Genomic DNA, 6000 nt, shown 5'->3' on the forward strand with positions numbered 1-6000 from the left:
TATATGTCTTTTTCAATGCTAATTCAGGCATTGAACTGCAGCTGGTTAGTTACTTTCCAAGAAATATTAAATTGCAAAATTTTGTACCACAAGATCTTGTAACGTCCGTATTTTTCTTTACTTTTCACTTTTCCTATTTCTGTTCTCCAAAGTACTAAAAATGTTCAGTTTCACCTTCAAATGAAACAGTTTGCAAAAGGGCACATACCAATGTGTTCTTTAGAGTAAATAACCACAGACTTTTCTTAAACAGATAACTTAAAAGTGATGCCTGTGTAAACGGTAATAAAAAAGTGTTAGGGGTAGTTCAAGCAGAAGTCAGAAATCTGCTCTGGATCCACTCCCAGGATCCCATAAACTCTGGTCTCTGCTCCAAACATTTTTTTTTCTATCTGTTCAAAACTGAGACCATTCAGAGCAGAGTATTTCTACTCCATGTTAAGCAAATCTTTAGAAATATAGATTTTATAGAATTCTTTCATGTTTCTAGTTTCTGGATTCAAAGAATCTGTTCATCTTGTTTCTGTGCTAAAACTTAGAAAAAGACAATGGCTCTGTGGCACTCCAAGCATTGATCATTCTGATATTGGTGAATCCTTATCAGTGCAAATAGACTGCCTGTGTTACACAGTATAAGATAAAATAGGATTACTGTACAGTAGACGCTGGTGTATTTGCAGATCAGTATTCACAGATTCACCTATTAGCAAATATTCCTGTGAAGGGTAACCCCATATTATTTGCAAATAATTTGCTGTTTTGAAGATTTTACTATGGAACATGCTTAATAATAAAAACACAACACACAGTAACACAGTTGCAAAACAGAAGAGAAGTCTGGTGTCCTGCAACATTTGATGTGTCTCTCCTTCAACACACCTGAGTCAAATAACAAAGTCATAGCACGACTCTGGAGAACTCTACTGTGTTACTGAGGAGATAATTCAGCTATTTGATTCAGTTGTGTTGGACCATGGACACATCTAACAGTTAACAGGATACTCAAGGCACTTGAAGTGAAACAAATCCTTGATTCAGAATCCTTATGCATCTTGCCTGCAGAAGACTTCTTTGTGCTCTCTATAATGCTCCTTGGATCTATGGGTAAAAAAACCCCTCTAGTTTATAGGTTCACTCTGTGAGACGGAATGTTTCTGTATGTGAAAGCAAGCATTGCTGCCAAATGTTCTAATTGTTTATTTGTGTCTGTTTAGCTCGATGGCAGCATGTCACTTCGGCTTCTCTGATCCGCCAGTGAAGGAATGATTCCTGCTGGCAGCACTGCAGATTGTGCTGGAGATTAATCAGTACATGTATGTTGCATTGTGCAAGGTCATTCGTGCGTAGATGCCTGAGAGAGGACTACATGTATGTCCCTGCACACATGTAAATGCTTGCTCCTGTGCTCGTGTGCACATTACCAGTGCAAGTAGAAGGGGACCTGGCATGCCTTTCTGCACCCATGGTGGGCCCCTCTCAGCCAGATGGATGGTCTCAGCCAGTGTCAGTGAGGTGACAGCTGGCTGGCCTGGTCTTTCCTGGCTACAGGTCTGGATCCTGTCCTCTGACGGCTTCTGACAGCTTCTGATGGGTCTCCCCCTCACCTCCTACTCAAAAGGTTGCCTCATGGAAAATCCCAGTTTACTAGACAAATCAATGATGTCTCGCAGCGCACTTTTAATGAAATGTAAATGATATGAGCCACTCCCCGGTGGGATGACGCCTGTACTCGTAACGGCTCGAAAGGAAGTAGCCCACCGACATGTGATTGAATAATTAGGCAGTAAAACATTCTTCACAGAGGGAAGGAGTAATACCTGCAGGAAGATAACATGTCATGGTTCAGAGTGAGATGCAATAAGAAGTTCTGTATCATGTCAAAAACCTCATTAGGTAAGTTGGACCCACTGTCACAGAGTCTCTTATGAAGGTCATAAATTAGACTTATCCAGGCTACTCCTTTCACTTTTCATATCAACCCAGTTCTACCTCTTGGTTCCGTCGCTCTCTCTGGGTCTTAAGTGGCCTCGGCTTTGCAGTCAACTTGTTAGAGAGCCCGACTGTCTGCGCCACAGTAAGCTGGGAACTCCGCGTGGGGACTCGTCACTCCACGCGAGTCATTATTTTTTGGTCTCCGTGCAGCAGGCTGCAGGTTTCAGCAGGACAGAGATGGGGGGGTATGATAAACCAAACTCGTGCTAATGAGACAGCTCCACAGGGATGAGAAGAACACACACGGAGCAGCTCAGGAGACGTCTGCTGGCCTCCCAAAGGTAATTCCCTTAAATGAAAAGCAGACCGCGTACTAGTCATTGTTGCACCGAGGGGGTTAGGATGAATAGTGGTTGTGTTTCAACACACCTCCCTGTGCTCTTGTTACAGGGCTGAGATGAGCAGAGGCAGAGGTACAGTGCTCATGCACTCCCTGCTGATGTCCTTTTTTTTTTTTTTTTACCCAATTATCCTTGACTAAAATGACTTGTGTTATACTGGCCATGTCACGCAGCTTTGGAATGGGTACTTTATCCTATCAAGGCTCTTTCATTTTTCAAATTAGGCGCTGCCTTTTGTTCCAACCAAGGACGCCAACAGAACTGAAATTCTCCACATCTGGGAGGCATTAGGGACACATTGAAGAGCCTCATTTGGGGCTCTTGTTAGCTCACCTGGTGCTTTAAGTAGGACCATTAATCCCATGCTACTTAAAGCATGATCCACACTTCACGACTTCACATGTGTATGTTCGATGAGAAAGATGCTGCTTCCCTGCTCCAGTTATCACTATCAAAGTGTCAGAAAAATGTGATGTGGACCTAATACACTTTCCAGATGTTCTCCCGCTACATTTCGCTTAATCCAATACTTCTGCAGGCCACTGTCCAGCCATAAATCACTGGCTGCATGCGACAGGAGGAGAACAAGGGGATGTGGCCTCGATGCAAGGGCTACATGCTTGATTCATGAGCTCACAGTAAATATCTTCAGAGCACAAGTGAAACAATTAGCTGTTACCTTAACTCCCGAGGCTACACAGTCTCTTAAAGGACTTTAGGACCCCAGTTATAAGCTCCAAAGGCCCAACTCAAGCCACAGGGACCGCAGGGCTTTATAAGACTGGTTTGGTTTTATATGGTATTCTTGGATGACAGTCTACCACAAGTCGCTGCACAGTGTTGGTAACAGTTCATGTCTTCATTTGGTCTGACGGGTGTCCGAGAGTGATCACGTTGAACAGATGTCCGATAAAATGCGGTGTTCTCATCCATCTAATGTTGATGTGCTGTGAGACAAAGGCTGCTATTAATCTCAGTAAAGCACTGGGAGATATTATCTTTTAGCAATCCAAGCCAGAATAAAATCCCAGTAAGAACTGTGTCTGCATTGCCTTACACTTGTACAAACCCAAATACATCATATATTATTAAGACTTTGTGTGATGGACCAATCAAAGTAGCATGTGATAGTGAAGTTGAAGGTATTCTGTCACCTTGTCCCAAACACCTCTCCATAAAAAAAACTGCATAACCAAGTAAATTCACAAGTAATTGGTAAGTATAGTCCATCTTTTTGGCCTTTTTGTCATACTGTTGTGTTGGAAATTTTTAATTTTCTCATAACCCTAACACATCATCACCATGATGAATCATAGTGATAGAGACATGCTGTGAAGATGATTTTGAAACCTTTTAGAAGCTGCAAAATATATAAGACTGGGGCAGCAGGATAAAGACATTGAAAGTACAGAGGTACAATAGAGTGGTTTAGATCAAACCTTATTCTTGTGTTAGAGTAGTTCAGTCATGATATAAATATAAACTGTGCAGGATTGTCAATGGAAAAGACTTTCCTTCTTCTACAGACTTGCAGCCATCACTGCAGTAAGAGGTTTTTCTATAAAGAATAGACAAAGGGTTCCTTCTCACCAGCTCTGGCCAGCTGTTCTGTTCTTCCTCAAGAAAGCTTCCCCAAAGCATGACACCTCCACCATGTTTAATCATGAGGATGTTGTGTAGTAAGTAAAGTTTCATTTTTTGCCTCTTCCCTGTGGTCCTACTGGCATCTGCAGAAATGCACTGCTCCTATTCAAAACCGACTAATCAGAGCCAGATGGAATGTCTTAACGCTGTCAATCATGCCTGTGTACTTGCTGTTTCATGTAAACAGCAATAAAGAAACAACTTACATCTGTTTATCTGCCATATTCAGTAGTCATGCTAACTAGCCTGTGCATTCACCACAGGCTCCTCTGTGGGGAAGGAGCTGTAACAAAGCAGAGACTAAGGGGGAAGGATGTGAGCAGCGTGTACATAAAGGTTGATTGACAGTGGTTAGACCCTCCTCCAGCTTGTGATTGTTTCTGAACGAGTATGTGTGTATGTACTATTTTTTTATAAAAGTTAACTACCCACTACACATTGCATTGGTCAATTGATCATTTTCTTTCCAATTCATAGTTCTGCACTACTTTTTTGGTCTTTCACTTAAAATAATTTAATATGACAAAATATAAATAAGTTTAAGACATATTAAAACTGTATTAATTGTAATAAAGTTTTTATGAATCAATGCTGAGCATTGCATTGATTCATAAAAACACGAGCATTTGTTCACATGCAACCTAATAACCTGACATAATTTGTTGATCCTCTTCAGCCATGCTGTGAGAACTCTAACCCGGGTTTACTTTGTGTTCCAATTTTACGGAACCTCAATCCAGATCCAGAACAAATCAGACAAAGTCAAGATGGATATAGTTGACTAAGTTTCCTCTCCAGCTGCGCTTCAGTTACAGAGGCCATAGGGAAATCATGTCATTCTAAATCTCTCTCCTTCCTGAAAGAATGTCACCTCCATCCTACCTTTTTTTCCAGTTCTTATAAACGGCCACTGGCAGATCTGAGGTCTTTTAATGCGCAATCCATCTGTTCCCCGCCTTGTGCACAAGAAATGAGCCGATCCACAATCTGTAGCTTCGCTGGGAAAGGTGTTCTGACTTGGTGGTGAGAATGACAGAGCTGATGTTGAGGTTTTATTTTTCTGGAAGAGCTCTGTCTGGTTTTGATATCTCACTAATGGAGGGAAGGGGGGGGGGGGGCATAAAAGCAGTTTGTTTTCCAGTGATCCGTTACTCGCACGTTATTAGATGTTTCCTAACTAGCTCCCCGCCCTTTACATGTAGTGATGTGTGAATTGGAAGTTTAACTGTGTGAGTGTTTTCACACCCGGCTCTTAAACCCCTGTACAACAAAGAAGCTCTGAATCATATTTTTTCTGCTGTTCAGGTCAATACATATGACTTGGGAGGTGGTTGTTGAGATTCAACCTACACGTAGCAGGTCAGAATATTAATAACAACTAATCTCAGGGTTTAAACTATTATATAGCTGCTCTTTCAAAGCTTAGAAATCATAATGAAGTTTGAAAACCAGTCAAGCAACACTGGATCACCTTAGTGACAATAAGAGGCTTGACACCGTTGTCTCCAGAGAGCCCTCTCCTCTCTGCCAACAACAAACCCCAGAGCGGCTGCACATATTGTCATAAGATTGTCCTGGTATTTATTCTATACAGATGACTTGCATATGTTCACCACTGCCATGCCCTCAAGGTTAAAGCGCTCATCTGCTCCAGCGGAGGGATGGAGAGAGTTGGCAAGAGTGATAGATGTCCTTTCAGCTGCAGCCACTAAACTCTGTCTCTTGTTTCCCATCTCACACCTCATAGCAAGGTCCAAACACCCGCAGCAAATGACTTCCAGAGACCCTCATGTGAGAGGTTTTGCTCTTTCTCGTCCTGTTTGACTTTCCACCTCAGATTAAAGCAAAATCAGAGGGAACTTGAGGGAACATGTTCGCACAACAAATGGCCACAGTCGGCACCGATGTGAAGCGAATGTGGTGATGAATAGCCTATTTTCCATATCAAAGGAGGGGCCTTGGTCATGGGGATCACTGTACTTCACAGGCGTGTGGTCAAGGGTCTTACTGATAAATGAGGAAA

The sequence above is a fragment of the Xiphophorus maculatus genome, chromosome 7 (assembly GCF_002775205.1).
Source record: "Xiphophorus maculatus strain JP 163 A chromosome 7, X_maculatus-5.0-male, whole genome shotgun sequence".
In the NCBI taxonomy this organism is placed as follows: domain Eukaryota; kingdom Metazoa; phylum Chordata; class Actinopteri; order Cyprinodontiformes; family Poeciliidae; genus Xiphophorus; species Xiphophorus maculatus.